This window comes from Leptidea sinapis, chromosome 31, assembly GCF_905404315.1.
Source record: "Leptidea sinapis chromosome 31, ilLepSina1.1, whole genome shotgun sequence".
Lineage (NCBI taxonomy): Eukaryota > Metazoa > Arthropoda > Insecta > Lepidoptera > Pieridae > Leptidea > Leptidea sinapis.
The window spans coordinates 11467846-11487413 of record NC_066295.1 but is presented as its reverse complement, the minus strand read 5'-3'; positions in this window follow the sequence as shown (position 1 = coordinate 11487413).

The window sequence follows — 19568 nt, the reverse complement described above, 5'->3', positions numbered from 1 at the left end:
GTGATCATAATCTTGCACGGCGGTTCTGTTGGATTTTAAAAATTATCACAAAATCGTTCTCAGCACCCTCGAGAACCTCGGAAGCGATACCCATAATGTAGTTATCATACTTTGGAGCGGTGGCCATATCAGATTTAAAAATGATCCCAAAATTGTTTTCTGCACCCTCGAGAACCTTGAACACGATATCCATATTGCTAAAAACATAATTTTGTGCGGTGGCCATCTTGGATTTGAAAAATGATCACAAAATCGTGCTCTGCACTCTCGAGAACCTCGGATACGATACCCATGTTTTTGTAATAATAATCTTGCACGGCGGCCCTCTTGGATTTGAAAAATGATCACAAAATCGTTATCAGCACCCTCGAGAACTTCGGAAGCGATACCCATAATGTAGTTATCATACTTTTGAGCGGCGGCCATTTCGGATTTAAAAATGAACCCCAAATTGTTTTCTGCTCCTTCGAGAACCTCGGACACGATATCCATATTGCTGAAAACATAATTGTATGCGGCAGCCCTCTTCGATTTCAAAAATGATCACAGAATTGTTCTATGCACCCTCGAGAACCTCGGACACGATTTCCATATTGATTAAATCATAATTTTGTGCGGCGGCCATCTTGGATTTTAAAAATGATCACAGAATTGTTCTGTGCACCCTCAAGAACCTGGGACACGTTATCCATATTGCTAAAATCATAATTTTGTGTGGTGGCCACCTTGGATTTGAAAAATGATCACCAAATCGTTCTCTGCACCCTCGAGAACCTCGGGTACGATATCAATATTGCTGAAATCATAACTTTGTGCGGCGGCCATCTTGGATTTGAAAAATGATCACAAAATCGTTCCCTGCACTCTCGAGAACCTCGGATACGATACCCATATTGCTGAAATCATAATTTTGTGCGCCGGCCATCTTGGATTTGAAAAATGATCACCAAATCGTTCTCTACACCCTCGAGAATCTCGGACACGATATCCATATTGCTGAAATCATTATTTTGTGCGGCGGCCATCTTGGATTTAAAAATGATCCCAAAATCGTTTTCTGCACCCTCGAGAACCTCGGACACGATATCCATATTGCTGAAAACATAATTTTGTGCGGCGGCCATCTTGGATTTGAAAAGTGATCACAAAATCGTTCTCAGCACCCTTGAGACCCTCGGATACGATACCCATAATGTAGTTATCATACTTTTGAGAGGCGGCCATATTGGATTTTAAAACCGATCACAAAATCGTTCTCTGCACCCTCGAGAACCTAGGATACGATACCCATAATCTAGTTATCATCCTTTTGAGCGGCTGCCATCTCGGATTTAAAAATGATCCCAAAATAGTTTTCTGCACCCTCGAAAACCTCGGCCACGATATCCATATTGCTGCTAACATAATTGTTTGCGGCAGCCCTCTTGGATTTCAAAAATGATCACCAAATCGTTCTCTGCACCTTCGAGAACCTGGGACACGGTATCCATATTGCTTAAATCATAATTTTGTGAGGCGGCCATATTGGATTTGTAAAATGATCACCAAGTCGTTCCCTGCACCCTCGAGAACCTCGGGTACGATATTCATATTGCTAAAATCATTATTTTATGCGGCGGCCATCTTGGATTAGAAAAATGATCACAAAATCGTTCTCAGCACCCTCGAGAACCTCGGATACGATTCCCATAATGTAGTTATCATACTTTTGAGTGGCGGCCATCTTGGATTTGAAAAATGATCACAAAATCGTTCTCTGCACTCTCGAGAACCTCGGATACGATACCCATATTTTTGTGATCATAATCTTGCACGGCGGCCCTCTTGGATTGAAATCACAAAATCGAAAATGATCACAAAATCGATCTCAGCACCCTCGAGAACTCCGGAAGCGATACCCATAATGTAGTTATCATACTTTTGAGCGGCGGCCGTCTCGTATTTAAAAATGATCCCAAAATTGTTTTCTGCACCCTCGAGAACCTCGGACACGATATCCATATTGCTGAAAACATTTTTGTTGCGGCAGCCATCTTGGATTTGAAAAATGATCACAAAATCGTTCTCAGCACCCTCGAGAACCTTGGAAGCGATACCCGTAATGTAGTTATCATACTTTTGAGCGGCGGCCATCTCGGATTTAAAAATGATCACCAAATCGTTCTCTGCACCCTCGAGAACCTCGGACACGATATCCATATTGCTAAAATCATAATTAAGTTTGGCGGCAATTTCGGATTTGAAAAATGATCAGCAAATCGTTCTCTGCACCCCCGTGAACCTCAGAAATGATTTCCATATTGCTGAAATCATAATTTGTGCGGCGGCCCTCTTGGATTTGAAAAATGATCACAAAATCGTTCTCTGCACCCTCGAGAACCTCGGATACGATACCCATAATGTAGTTATCATACTTTTGAGCGGCGGCCACCTTCGATTTGAAAAATGATCACAAAATCGTTCTCTGCACCCCCGATAACCTAGGATACGATACCCATAATCTAGTTATCATACTTTTGAGCGGCTGCCATCTCGGATTTAAAAATGATCCCAAAATTGGTTTCTGCACCCACGAGAACCTCGGACACGATATCCATATTTTTATGATCATAATCTTGCACGGCGGCCATCTCGGATTTAAAAATGATCACCAAATCGTTCTCTGCACCCTCGAGAACCTCGGACACGATATCCATATTGCTAAAATCATAATTAAGTTTGGCGGCAATTTCGGATTTGAAAAATGATCAGCAAATCGTTCTCTGCACCCCCGTGAACCTCAGAAATGATTTCCATATTGCTGAAATCATAATTTGTGCGGCGGCTACCTTAGATATGAAAATGATCACAAAATCGTTCTCTGCACCCTCGAGAACCTCGGATACGATACCCATGTTTTTGTAATAATAATCTTGCACGGCGGCCCTCTTGGATTTGAAAAATGATCACAAAATCGTTATCAGCACCCTCGAGAACTTCGGAAGCGATACCCATAATGTAGTTATCATACTTTTGAGCGGCGGCCATTTCGGATTTAAAAATGAACCCCAAATTGTTTTCTGCTCCTTCGAGAACCTCGGACACGATATCCATATTGCTGAAAACATAATTGTATGCGGCAGCCCTCTTCGATTTCAAAAATGATCACAGAATTGTTCTATGCACCCTCGAGAACCTCGGACACGATTTCCATATTGATTAAATCATAATTTTGTGCGGCGGCCATCTTGGATTTTAAAAATGATCACAGAATTGTTCTGTGCACCCTCAAGAACCTGGGACACGTTATCCATATTGCTAAAATCATAATTTTGTGTGGTGGCCACCTTGGATTTGAAAAATGATCACCAAATCGTTCTCTGCACCCTCGAGAACCTCGGGTACGATATCAATATTGCTGAAATCATAACTTTGTGCGGCGGCCATCTTGGATTTGAAAAATGATCACAAAATCGTTCCCTGCACTCTCGAGAACCTCGGATACGATACCCATATTGCTGAAATCATAATTTTGTGCGCCGGCCATCTTGGATTTGAAAAATGATCACCAAATCGTTCTCTACACCCTCGAGAATCTCGGACACGATATCCATATTGCTGAAATCATTATTTTGTGCGGCGGCCATCTTGGATTTAAAAATGATCACCAAATCGTTTTCTGCACCCTCGAGAACCTCGGGTATGATATCCATATTGCTGAAATCATAATTTTGTGCGGTGGCCATCTTGGATTTGAAAAGTGATCACAAAATCGTTCTCAGCACCCTTGAGACCCTCGGATACGATACCCATAATGTAGTTATCATACTTTTGAGAGGCGGCCATATTGGATTTTAAAACCGATCACAAAATCGTTCTCTGCACCCTCGAGAACCTAGGATACGATACCCATAATCTAGTTATCATCCTTTTGAGCGGCTGCCATCTCGGATTTAAAAATGATCCCAAAATAGTTTTCTGCACCCTCGAAAACCTCGGCCACGATATTCATATTGCTGAAAACATAATTGTTTGCGGCAGCCCTCTTGGATTTCAAAAATGATCACCAAATCGTTCTCTGCACCCTCGAGAACCTCGGACACGATATCAATATTGCTAAAATCATAATTTTGTGCGGCGGCCATTTTGGATTTGTAAAATGATCACCAAGTCGTTCCCTGCACCCTCGAGAACCTCGGGTACGATATTCATATTGCTAAAATCATTATTTTATGCGGCGGCCATCTTGGATTAGAAAAATGATCACAAAATCGTTCTCAGCACCCTCGAGAACCTCGGATACGATTCCCATAATGTAGTTATCATACTTTTGAGTGGCGGCCATCTTGGATTTGAAAAATGATCACAAAATCGTTCTCTGCACTCTCGAGAACCTCGGATACGATACCCATATTTTTGTGATCATAATCTTGCACGGCGGCCCTCTTGGATTGAAATCACAAAATCGAAAATGATCACAAAATCGATCTCAGCACCCTCGAGAACTCCGGAAGCGATACCCATAATGTAGTTATCATACTTTTGAGCGGCGGCCGTCTCGTATTTAAAAATGATCCCAAAATTGTTTTCTGCACCCTCGAGAACCTCGGACACGATATCCATATTGCTGAAAACATTTTTGTTGCGGCAGCCATCTTGGATTTGAAAAATGATCACAAAATCGTTCTCAGCACCCTCGAGAACCTTGGAAGCGATACCCGTAATGTAGTTATCATACTTTTGAGCGGCGGCCATCTCGGATTTAAAAATGATCACCAAATCGTTCTCTGCACCCTCGAGAACCTCGGACACGATATCCATATTGATTAAATCATAATTTTGTGCGGCGGCCATCTTGGATTTCAAAAATGATCACAGAATTGTTCTGTGCACCCTCGAGAACCTCGGACACGATATCCATATTTTTATGATCATAATCTTGCACGGCGGCCATCTCGGATTTAAAAATGATCACCAAATCGTTCTCTGCACCCTCGAGAACCTCGGACACGATATCCATGTTGCTGAAAACATAATTGTTTGCGGCAGCCCTCTTGGATTTCAAAAATTATCACAGAATTGTTCACTGCACCCTCAGGTAACTCGGACACGATATCCATATTGCTAAAATCATAATTTAGTGTGGCGGCAATTTTGGATTTGAAAAATGATCACCAAATCGTTCTCTGCACCCCCGTGAACCTCAGAAATGATTTCCATATTGCTGAAATCATAATTTGTGCGGGGGCTACCTTAGATATGAAAAATGATCACAAAATCGTTCTCTGCACCCTCGAGAACCTCGGATACGATACCCATAATGTAGTTATCATACTTTTGAGCGGCGGCCACCTTCGATTTGAAAAATGATCACAAAATCGTTCTCTGCACCCCCGATAACCTAGGATACGATACCCATAATCTAGTTATCATACTTTTGAGCGGCTGCCATCTCGGATTTAAAAATGATCCCAAAATTGGTTTCTGCACCCACGAGAACCTCGGACACGATATCCATATTGCTGAAAACATAATTGTTTGCGGCAGCCCCTTTGGATTTCAAAAATGATCACAGAATTTTTCTCTGCACCCTCGAGAATCTCGGACACGATATCCATTTTGCTGAAATCATAATTTTATGCGGCGGCCATGTTGGATTTGTAAAATGATCACAGAATTGTTCTGTGCACCCTCGAGAACCTCGGACACGATATCCATATTTTTATGATCATAATCTTGCACGGCGGCCATCTCGGATTTAAAAATGATCACCAAATCGTTCTCTGCACCCTCGAGAACCTCGGACACGATATCCATGTTGCTGAAAACATAATTGTTTTCGGCAGCCCTCTTGGATTTCAAAAATGATAACAGAATTGTTCACTGCAACCTCGGGTACCTCGGACACGATATCCATATATCTAAAATCATAATTTAGTGTGGCGGCAATTTTGGATTTGAAAAATGATCACCAAATCGTTCTCTGCACCCCCGTGAACCTCAGAAATGATTTCCATATTGCTGAAATCATAATTTGTGCGGCGGCTACCTTAGATATGAAAAATGATCACAAAATCGTTCTCTGCACCCTCGAGAACCTCGGATACGATACCCATAATGTAGTTATCATACTTTTGAGCGGCGGCCACCTTCGATTTGAAAAATGATCACCAAATCGTTCTCTGCACCCCCGATAACCTAGGATACGATACCCATAATCTAGTTATCATACTTTTGAGCGGCTGCCATCTCGAATTTAAAAATGATCCCAAAATTGGTTTCTGCACCCACGAGAACCTCGGACACGATATCCATATTGCTGAAAACATAATTGTTTGCGGCAGCCCCTTTGGATTTCAAAAATGATCATAGAATTTTTCTCTGCACCCTCGAGAACCTCGGACACGATATCCATATTGCTAAAATCATAATTTTGTGCGGCGGCCATCTTGGATTTGAAAAATGATCACAAAATCGTTCTCTGCACCCTCGAGAATCTCGGACACGATATCCATATTGCTGAAATCATAATTTTGTGCGGCGGCCATCTTGGATTTGAAAAATGATCACCAAATCGTTCTCTAAACCCTCGAGAATCTCGGAAGCGATACCCATAATGTAGTTATCATACTTTTGAGCGGCGGACATATCAGATTTAAAAATGATCCCAAAATTGTTTTCTGCACCCTCGAGAACCTCGGACACGATATCCATATTGCTGAAAACATCATTTTGTGCGGTGGCCATCTTGGATTAGAAAAATGATCACAAAATCGTTCTCAGCACCCTCGAGAACCTCGGATACGATTCCCATAATGTAGTTATCATACTTTTGAGTGGCGGCCATTTTGGATTTGAAAAATGATCACAAAATCGTTCTCTGCACTCTCGAGAACTTCGGATACGATACCCATATTTTTTGATCATAATCTTGCACGGCGGCCCTCTTGGATTGAAATCACAAAATCGAAAATGATCACAAAATCGTTCTCTGCACCCTCGAGAACCTCGGACACGATATCAATATTGCTAAAATCATAATTTTGTGCGGCGGCCATCTTGGATTTGAAAAATGATCACCAAGTCGTTGTCTGCACCCTCGAGAACCTCGGGTACGATATTCATATTGCTAAAATCATAATTTTATGCGGCGGCCATGTTGGATTTGTAAAATGATCACAAAATCGTTTTCTGCACCCTCGAGAACCTCGGACACGATATCCATAATGCTGAAAACAAAATTGTATGCGGCAGCCCTCTTCGATTTCAAAAATGATCACAGAATTGTTCTCTGCACCCTCGAGAACCTCGGACACGATTTCCATATTGATTAAATCATAATTTTGTGCGGCGGCCATCTTGGATTTCAAAAATGATCACAGAATTGTTCTGTGCACCCTCGAGAACCTCGGACACGATATCCATATTTTTATGATCATAATCTTGCACGGCGGCCATCTCGGATTTAAAAATGATCACCAAATCGTTCTCTGCACCCTCGAGAACCTCCGACACGATATCCATGTTGCTGAAAACATAATTGTTTGCGGCAGCCCTCTTGGATTTCAAAAATTATCACAGAATTGTTCACTGCACCCTCAGGTAACTCGGACACGATATCCATATTGCTAAAATCATAATTTAGTGTGGCGGCAATTTTGGATTTGAAAAATGATCACCAAATCGTTCTCTGCACCCCCGTGAACCTCAGAAATGATTTCCATATTGCTGAAATCATAATTTGTGCGGGGGCTACCTTAGATATGAAAAATGATCACAAAATCGTTCTCTGCACCCTCGAGAACCTCGGATACGATACCCATAATGTAGTTATCATACTTTTGAGCGGCGGCCACCTTCGATTTGAAAAATGATCACAAAATCGTTCTCTGCACCCCCGATAACCTAGGATACGATACCCATAATCTAGTTATCATACTTTTGAGCGGCTGCCATCTCGGATTTAAAAATGATCCCAAAATTGGTTTCTGCACCCACGAGAACCTCGGACACGATATCCATATTGCTGAAAACATAATTGTTTGCGGCAGCCCCTTTGGATTTCAAAAATGATCACAGAATTTTTTTTTTACCCTCGAGAACCTCGGATACGATACCCATATTTTTGTGATCATAATCTTGCACGGCGGCCCTCTTGGATTGAAATCACAAAATCGAAAATGATCACAAAATCGTTCTTTGCACCCTCGAGAACCTCGGACACGATATCCATATTGCTAAAATCATAAGTTTGTGTGGCGGCAATCTTGGATTTGAAAATTGATAACCAAATCGTTCTCTGCACCCTCGAGGACCTCGGGTACGATATTCATATTGCTAAAATCATAATTTTATGCGGCGGCCATGTTGGATTTGTAAAATGATCACCAAATCGGTCTCTGCACCCTCGAGAATCTCGGACACGATATCCATATTGCTGAAATCATAATTTTGTGCGGCGGCTATCTTGGATTTGAAAAATGATCACCAAATCGTTCTCTAAACCCTCGAGAATCTCGGAAGCGATACCCATATTGAAGTTATCATACTTTTGAGCGGCGGACATATCAGATTTAAAAATGATCCCAAAATTGTTTTCTGCACCCTCGAGAACCTCGGACACGATATCCATATTGCTGAAAACATCATTTTGTGCGGTGGCCATCTTGGATTAGAAAAATGATCACAAAATCGTTCTCAGCACACTCGAGAACCTAGGATACGATACCCATAATCTAGTTATCATACTTTTGAGCGGCTGCCATCTCGGATTTAAAAATGATCCCAAAATTGGTTTCTGCACCCACGAGAACCTCGGACACGATATCCATATTGCTGAAAACATAATTGTTTGCGGCAGCCCCTTTGGATTTCAAAAATGATCACAGAATTTTTCTCTGCACCCTCGAGAACCTCGGACACGATATCCATATTGCTAAAATCATAATTTTGTGCGGCGGCCATCTTGGATTTGAAAAATGATCACCAAATCGTTCTCTGCACCCTCGAGAATCTCGGACACGATATCCATTTTGCTGAAATCATAATTTTGTGCGGCGGCCATCTTGGATTTGAAAAATTACCACCAAATCGATCTCTACACCCTCGAGAATCTCGGACACGATATCCATATTGCTGAAATCATAATTTTGTGCCGCAGCCATCTTGGATTTGAAAAATGATCACCTAATCGTTGTCTGCACCCTCGAGGACCTCGGGTACGGTACCCATATTTTTGTGATCATAATCTTGCACGGCGGTTCTGTTGGATTTTAAAAATTATCACAAAATCGTTCTCAGCACCCTCGAGAACCTCGGAAGCGATACCCATAATGTAGTTATCATACTTTGGAGCGGTGGCCATATCAGATTTAAAAATGATCCCAAAATTGTTTTCTGCACCCTCGAGAACCTTGAACACGATATCCATATTGCTAAAAACATAATTTTGTGCGGTGGCCATCTTGGATTTGAAAAATGATCACAAAATCGTGCTCTGCACTCTCGAGAACCTCGGATACGATACCCATGTTTTTGTAATAATAATCTTGCACGGCGGCCCTCTTGGATTTGAAAAATGATCACAAAATCGTTATCAGCACCCTCGAGAACTTCGGAAGCGATACCCATAATGTAGTTATCATACTTTTGAGCGGCGGCCATTTCGGATTTAAAAATGAACCCCAAATTGTTTTCTGCTCCTTCGAGAACCTCGGACACGATATCCATATTGCTGAAAACATAATTGTATGCGGCAGCCCTCTTCGATTTCAAAAATGATCACAGAATTGTTCTATGCACCCTCGAGAACCTCGGACACGATTTCCATATTGATTAAATCATAATTTTGTGCGGCGGCCATCTTGGATTTTAAAAATGATCACAGAATTGTTCTGTGCACCCTCAAGAACCTGGGACACGTTATCCATATTGCTAAAATCATAATTTTGTGTGGTGGCCACCTTGGATTTGAAAAATGATCACCAAATCGTTCTCTGCACCCTCGAGAACCTCGGGTACGATATCAATATTGCTGAAATCATAACTTTGTGCGGCGGCCATCTTGGATTTGAAAAATGATCACAAAATCGTTCCCTGCACTCTCGAGAACCTCGGATACGATACCCATATTGCTGAAATCATAATTTTGTGCGCCGGCCATCTTGGATTTGAAAAATGATCACCAAATCGTTCTCTACACCCTCGAGAATCTCGGACACGATATCCATATTGCTGAAATCATTATTTTGTGCGGCGGCCATCTTGGATTTAAAAATGATCACCAAATCGTTTTCTGCACCCTCGAGAACCTCGGGTATGATATCCATATTGCTGAAATCATAATTTTGTGCGGTGGCCATCTTGGATTTGAAAAGTGATCACAAAATCGTTCTCAGCACCCTTGAGACCCTCGGATACGATACCCATAATGTAGTTATCATACTTTTGAGAGGCGGCCATATTGGATTTTAAAACCGATCACAAAATCGTTCTCTGCACCCTCGAGAACCTAGGATACGATACCCATAATCTAGTTATCATCCTTTTGAGCGGCTGCCATCTCGGATTTAAAAATGATCCCAAAATAGTTTTCTGCACCCTCGAAAACCTCGGCCACGATATTCATATTGCTGAAAACATAATTGTTTGCGGCAGCCCTCTTGGATTTCAAAAATGATCACCAAATCGTTCTCTGCACCTTCGAGAACCTGGGACACGGTATCAATATTGCTTAAATCATAATTTTGTGCGGCGGCCATTTTGGATTTGTAAAATGATCACCAAGTCGTTCCCTGCACCCTCGAGAACCTCGGGTACGATATTCATATTGCTAAAATCATTATTTTATGCGGCGGCCATCTTGGATTAGAAAAATGATCACAAAATCGTTCTCAGCACCCTCGAGAACCTCGGATACGATTCCCATAATGTAGTTATCATACTTTTGAGTGGCGGCCATCTTGGATTTGAAAAATGATCACAAAATCGTTCTCTGCACTCTCGAGAACCTCGGATACGATACCCATATTTTTGTGATCATAATCTTGCACGGCGGCCCTCTTGGATTGAAATCACAAAATCGAAAATGATCACAAAATCGATCTCAGCACCCTCGAGAACTCCGGAAGCGATACCCATAATGTAGTTATCATACTTTTGATCGGCGGCCGTCTCGTATTTAAAAATGATCCCAAAATTGTTTTCTGCACCCTCGAGAACCTCGGACACGATATCCATATTGCTGAAAACATTTTTGTTGCGGCAGCCATCTTGGATTTGAAAAATGATCACAAAATCGTTCTCAGCACCCTCGAGAACCTTGGAAGCGATACCCGTAATGTAGTTATCATACTTTTGAGCGGCGGCCATCTCGGATTTAAAAATGATCACCAAATCGTTCTCTGCACCCTCGAGAACCTCGGACACGATATCCATATTGCTAAAATCATAATTAAGTTTGGCGGCAATTTCGGATTTGAAAAATGATCACCAAATCGTTCTCTGCACCCCCGTGAACCTCAGAAATGATTTCCATATTGCTGAAATCATAATTTGTGCGGCGGCTACCTTAGATATGAAAAATGATCACAAAATCGTTCTCTGCACCCTCGAGAACCTCGGATACGATACCCATAATGTAGTTATCATACTTTTGAGCGGCGGCCACCTTCGATTTGAAAAATGATCACAAAATCGTTCTCTGCACCCCCGATAACCTAGGATACGATACCCATAATCTAGTTATCATACTTTTGAGCGGCGGCCATCTCGGATTTAAAAATGATCCCAAAATTGGTTTCTGCACCCACGAGAACCTCGGACACGATATCCATATTTTTATGATCATAATCTTGCACGGCGGCCATCTCGGATTTAAAAATGATCACCAAATCGTTCTCTGCACCCTCGAGAACCTCGGACACGATATCCATATTGCTAAAATCATAATTAAGTTTGGCGGCAATTTCGGATTTGAAAAATGATCAGCAAATCGTTCTCTGCACCCCCGTGAACCTCAGAAATGATTTCCATATTGCTGAAATCATAATTTGTGCGGCGGCTACCTTAGATATGAAAATGATCACAAAATCGTTCTCTGCACCCTCGAGAACCTCGGATACGATACCCATAATGTAGTTATCATACTTTTGAGCGGCGGCCACCTTCGATTTGAAAAATGATCACAAAATCGTTCTCTGCACCCCCGATAACCTAGGATACGATACCCATAATCTAGTTATCATACTTTTGAGCGGCTGCCATCTCGGATTTAAAAATGATCCCAAAATTGGTTTCTGCACCCACGAGAACCTCGGACACGATATCCATATTGCTGAAAACATAATTGTTTGCGGCAGCCCCTTTGGATTTCAAAAATGATCACAGAATTTTTCTCTGCACCCTCGAGAATCTCGGACATGATATCCATTTTGCTGAAATCATAATTTTGTGCGGCGGCCATCTTGGATTTGAAAAATTATCACCAAATCGATCTCTACACCCTCGAGAATCTCGGACACGATATCCATATTGCTGAAATCATAATTTTGTGCGGCAGCCATCTTGGATTTGAAAAATGATCACCAAATCGTTGTCTGCACCCTCGAGGACCTCGGGTACGGTACCCATATTTTTGTGATCATAATCTTGCACGGCGGTTCTGTTGGATTTTAAAAATTATCACAAAATCGTTCTCAGCACCCTCGAGAACCTCGGAAGCGATACCCATAATGTAGTTATCATACTTTGGAGCGGTGGCCATATCAGATTTAAAAATGATCCCAAAATTGTTTTCTGCACCCTCGAGAACCTCGAACACGATATCCATATTGCTGAAAACATAATTTTGTGCGGTGGCCATCTTGGATTTGAAAAATGATCACAAAATCGTGCTCTGCACTCTCGAGAACCTCGGATACGATACCCATATTTTTGTGATAATAATCTTGCACGGCGGCCCTCTTGGATTTGAAAAATGATCACAAAATCGTTCTCAGCACCCTCGAGAACTTCGGAAGCGATACCCATAATGTAGTTATCATACTTTTGAGCGGCGGCCATTTCGGATTTAAAAATGATCCCAAAATTGTTTTCTGCACCTTCGAGAACCTCGGACACGATATCCATATTGCTGAAAACGTAATTGTTTGCGGCAGCCCTCTTCGATTTCAAAAATGATCACAGAATTGTTCTATGCACACTCGAGAACCTCGGACACGATTTCCATATTGATTAAATCATAATTTTGTGCGGCGGCCATCTTGGATTTCAAAAATGATCACAGAATTGTTATCTGCACCCTCAAGAACCTTGGACACGTTATCCATATTGCTAAAATCATAATTTTGTGTGGTGGCCATCTTGGATTTGAAAAATGATCACCAAATCGTTCTCTGCACCCTCGAGAACCTCGGGTACGATATCAATATTGCTGAAATCATAACTTTGTGCGGCGGCCATCTTGGATTTGAAAAATGATCACAAAATCGTTCTCTGCACTCTCGAGAACCTCGGATACGATACCCACATTTTTGGATCATAATCTTGCACGGCGGCCCTCTTGGATTTGAAAAATGATCACAAAATCGTTCTGTGCACTCTCGAGAATCTCGGATACGATACCCACATTTTTGTGATCATAATTTTGAGCGGCGGCCTTCTCGGATTTAAAAATGATCCCAAAATTGTTTTCTGCACCCTCGAGAACCTCGTCCACGATATCCATATTGCTGAGAACATAATTGTTTGCGGCAGCCCTCTTGGATTTCAAAAATGATCACAAAATCGTTCTCTGCACCCTCGAGAAACTCTGATACGATACACATAATGTAGTTATCATAATATTGAGCGGCGGCTTTCTCGGATTTAAAAATGATCCCAAAATTGTTTTCTCCACCCTCGAGAACCTCGGACACGATATCCATATTGCTGAAAACATAATTGTTTGCGGCAGCCCTCTTCGATTTCAAAAATGATCACAAAATTGTTCTCTGAAACCTCGAGAACCTCGGACACGATATCCATATTGCTTAAATCAAAATTTTGTGCGGCGGCCATCTTGGATTTGAAAAATGATCACCAAATCGTTTTCTGCACCCTCGAGAACCTCGGGTATGATATCCATATTGCTGAAATCATAATTTTGTGCGGCGGCCATCTTGGATTTGAAAAATGATCAGCAAATCGTTCTCTGCACCCTCGAGAAACTCTGATACGATACACATAATGTAGTTATCATAATATTGAGCGGCGGCTTTCTCGGATTTAAAAATGATCCCAAAATTGTTTTCTGCACCCTCGAGAACCTCGGCCACGATATCCATATTGCTGAGAACATAATTGTTTGCGGCAGCCCTCTTGGATTTCAAAAATGATCACAAAATCGTTCTCTGCACCCTCGAGAAACTCTGATACGATACACATAATGTAGTTATCATAATATTGAGCGGCGGCTTTCTCGGATTTAAAAATGATCCCAAAATTGTTTTCTGCACCCTCGAGAACCTCGGCCACGATATCCATATTGCTGAGAACATAATTGTTTGCGGCAGCCCTCTTGGATTTCAAAAATGATCACAAAATCGTTCTCTGCACCCTCGAGAACCTCTGATACGAAACCCATAATGTAGTTATCATAATTTTGAGCGGCGGCCATCTCGGATTTAAAAAATTATCCCAAAATTGTTTTCTCCACCCTCGAGAACCTCGGCCACGATATCTATATTGCTGAAAAGATAATTGTTTGCGGCAGCTCTCTTGGATTGAAAAGATGATCACAGAATTATTCTCTGCAACCTCGAGAACCTCGGACACGATATCCATATTGCTAAAATCATAATTTTGTGCGGCGGCCATCTTGGATTTGAAAAATGATCAGCAGATCGTTCTCTGCACCCTCGAGAACCTCGGGTACGATATCCATATTTCTGAAATCATAATTTTGTGCGGCGGCCATCTTGGATTTGAAAAATGATCACCAAATCGTTCTCTGCACCCTCGAGAACCTCGGGTACGATATCCATATTGCTGAAATCATAATTTTGTGTGGCGGACATCTTGGATTTGAAAAATGATCACAAAATCGTTCTCTAAACCCTCGTGAATCTCGGAAGCGATACCCATAATGAAGTTATCATACTTTTGAGCGGCGGCCGTCTCGTATTTAAAAATGATCCCAAAATTGTTTTCTGCACCCTCGAGAACCTCGGACACGATATCCATATTGCTGAAAACATCATTTTGTGCGGTGCCCATCTTGGATTTAAAAATGTACACCAAATCGTTCTCTGCACCCTCGAGAACCTCGGACACGATATCCATGTTACTGAAAACATAATTGTTTGCGGCAGCCCTCTTGGATTTCAAAAATGATCACAGAATTGTTCACTGCACCCTCGGGTACCTCGGACACGATATCCATATTGCTAAAATCATAATTTAGTGTGGCGGCAATTTTGGATTTGAAAAATGATCACCAAATCGTTCTCTGCACCCCCGTGAACCTCAGAAATGATTTCCATATTGCTGAAATCATAATTTGTGCGGCGGCTACCTTAGATATGAAAAATAATCACAAAATCGTTCTCTGCACACTCGAGAACCTCGGATACGATACCCATAATGTAGTTATCATACTTTTGAGCGGCGGCCACCTTCGATTTGAAAAATGATCACAAAATCGTTCTCTGCACCCCCGATAACCTAGGATACGATACCCATAATCTAGTTATCATACTTTTGAGCGGCTGCCATCTCGGATTTAAAAATGATCCCAAAATTGGTTTCTGCACCCACGAGAACCTCGGACACGATATCCATATTGCTGAGAACATAATTGTTTGCGGCAGTCCCTTTGGATTTCAAAAATGATCACAGAATTTTTCTCTGCACCCTCGAGAACCTCGGACACGATATCCATATTGCTAAAATCATAATTTTGTGCGGCGGCCATCTTGGATTTGAAAAATGATCACCAAATCGTTCTCTGCACCCTCGAGAACCTCGGGTACGATATCCATATTTCTGAAATCATAATTTTGTGCGGCGGCCATCTTGGATTTGAAAAATGATCACCAAATCGTTCTCTGCACCCTCGAGAACCTCGGGTACGATATCCATATTGCTGAAATCATAATTTTGTGTGGCGGACATCTTGGATTTGAAAAATGATCACAAAATCGTTCTCTAAACCCTCGAGAATCTCGGAAGCGATACCCATAATGAAGTTATCATACTTTTGAGCGGCGGCCGTCTCGTATTTAAAAATGATCCCAAAATTGTTTTCTGCACCCTCGAGAACCTCGGACACGATATCCATATTGCTGAAAACATCATTTTGTGCGGTGGCCATCTTGGATTTAAAAATGTACACCAAATCGTTCTCTGCACCCTCGAGAACCTCGGACACGATATCCATGTTACTGAAAACATAATTGTTTGCGGCAGCCCTCTTGGATTTCAAAAATGATCACAGAATTGTTCACTGCACCCTCGGGTACCTCGGACACGATATCCATATTGCTAAAATCATAATTTAGTGTGGCGGCAATTTTGGATTTGAAAAATGATCACCAAATCGTTCTCTGCACCCCCGTGAACCTCAGAAATGATTTCCATATTGCTGAAATCATAATTTGTGCGGCGGCTACCTTAGATATGAAAAATAATCACAAAATCGTTCTCTGCACACTCGAGAACCTCGGATACGATACCCATAATGTAGTTATCATACTTTTGAGCGGCGGCCACCTTCGATTTGAAAAATGATCACAAAATCGTTCTCTGCACCCCCGATAACTTAGGATACGATACCCATAATCTAGTTATCATACTTTTGAGCGGCTGCCATCTCGGATTTAAAAATGATCCCAAAATTGGTTTCTGCACCCACGAGAACCTCGGACACGATATCCATATTGCTGAGAACATAATTGTTTGCGGCAGTCCCTTTGGATTTCAAAAATGATCACAGAATTTTTCTCTGCACCCTCGAGAACCTCGGACACGATATCCATATTGCTAAAATCATAATTTTGTGCGGCGGCCATCTTGGATTTGAAAAATGATCACCAAATCGTTCTCTGCACCCTCGAGAATCTCGGACACGATATCCATTTTGCTGAAATCATAATTTTGTGCGGCGGCCATCTTGGATTTGAAAAATTATCACCAAATCGTTCTCTACACCCTCGAGAATCTCAGAAACGATATCCATATTGCTGAAATCATAATTTTGTGCCGCAGCCATCTTGGATTTGAAAAATGATCACCTAATCGTTGTCTGCACCCTCGAGGACCTCGGGTACGGTACCCATATTTTTGTGATCATAATCTTGCACGGCGGTTCTGTTGGATTTTAAAAATTATCACAAAATCGTTCTCAGCACCCTCGAGAACCTCGGAAGCGATACCCATAATGTAGTTATCATACTTTTGAGTGGCGGCCATCTTGGATTTGAAAAATGATCACAAAATCGTTCTCTGCACTCTCGAGAACCTCGGATACGATACCCATATTTTTGTGATCATAATCTTGCACGGCGGCCCTCTTGGATTGAAATCACAAAATCGAAAATGATCACAAAATCGATCTCAGCACCCTCGAGAACTCCGGAAGCGATACCCATAATGTAGTTATCATACTTTTGAGCGGCGGCCGTCTTGTATTTAAAAATTATCCCAAAATTGTTTTCTGCACCCTCGAGAACCTCGGACACGATATCCATATTGCTGAAAACATTTTTGTTGCGGCAGCCATCTTGGATTTGAAAAATGATCACAAAATCGTTCTCAGCACCCTCGAGAACCTTGGAAGCGATACCCGTAATGTAGTTATCATACTTTTGAGCGGCGGCCATCTCGGATTTAAAAATGATCCCAAAATTATTTTCTGCACCCTCGAGAACCTCGGACACGATATCCATAATGCTGAAAACAAAATTGTTTGCGGCAGCCCTCTTCGATTTCAAAAATGATCACTGAATTGTTCTCTGCACCCTCGAGAACCTCGGACACGATTTCCATATTGATTAAATCATAATTTTGTGCGGCGGCCATCTTGGATTTCAAAAATGATCACAGAATTGTTCTGTGCACCCTCGAGAACCTCGGACACGATATCCATATTTTTATGATCATAATCTTGCACGGCGGCCATCTCGGATTTAAAAATGACCACCAAATCGTTCTCTGCACCCTCGAGAACCTCGGACACGATATCCATGTTGCTGAAAACATAATTGTTTGCGGCAGCCCTCTTGGATTTCAAAAATGATCACAGAATTGTTCACTGCACCCTCGGGTACCTCGGACACGATATCCATATTGCTAAAATCATAATTAAGTGTGGCGGCAATTTCGGATTTGAAAAATGATCACCAAATCGTTCTCTGCACCCCCGTGAACCTCAGAAATGATTTCCATATTGCTGAAATCATAATTTGTGCGGCGGCTACCTTAGATATGAAAAATGATCACAAAATCGTTCTCTGCACCCTCGAGAACCTCGGATACGATACCCATAATGTAGTTATCATACTTTTGAGCGGCGGCCACCTTCGATTTGAAAAATGATCACAAAATCGTTCTCTGCACCCCCGATAACCTAGGATACGATACCCATAATCTAGTTATCATACTTTTGAGCGGCTGCCATCTCGGATTTAAAAATGATCCCAAAATTGGTTTCTGCACCCACGAGAACCTCGGACACGATATCCATATTGCTGAAAACATAATTGTTTGCGGCAGCCCCTTTGGATTTCAAAAATGATCACAGAATTTTTCTCTGCACCCTCGAGAATCTCGGACATGATATCCATTTTGCTGAAATCATAATTTTGTGCGGCGGCCATCTTGGATTTGAAAAATTATCACCAAATCGATCTCTACACCCTCGAGAACTTCGGACACGATATCCATATTGCTGAAATCATAATTTTGTGCGGCAGCCATCTTGGATTTGAAAAATGATCACCTAATCGTTGTCTGCACCCTCGAGGACCTCGGGTACGGTACCCATATTTTTGTGATCATAATCTTGCACGGCGGTTCTGTTGGATTTTAAAAATTATCATAAAATCGTTTTCAGCACCCTCGAGAACCTCGGAAGCGATACCCATAATGTAGTTATCATACTTTGGAGCGGTGGCCATATCAGATTTAAAAATGATCCCAAAATTGTTTTCTGCACCCTCGAGAACCTCGAACACGATATCCATATTGCTGAAAACATAATTTTGTGCGGTGGCCATCTTGGATTTGAAAAATGATCACAAAATCGTGCTCTGCACTCTCGAGAACCTCGGATACGATACCCATATTTTTGTGATAATAATCTTGCACGGCGGCCCTCTTGGATTTGAAAAATGATCACAAAATCGTTCTCAGCACCCTCGAGAACTTCGGAAGCGATACCCATAATGTAGTTATCATACTTTTGAGCGGCGGCCATTTCGGATTTAAAAATGATCCCAAAATTGTTTTCTGCACCTTCGAGAACTTCGGACACGATATCCATATTGCTGAAAACATTATTGTTTGCGGCAGCCCTCTTCGATTTCAAAAATGATCACAGAATTGTTCTATGC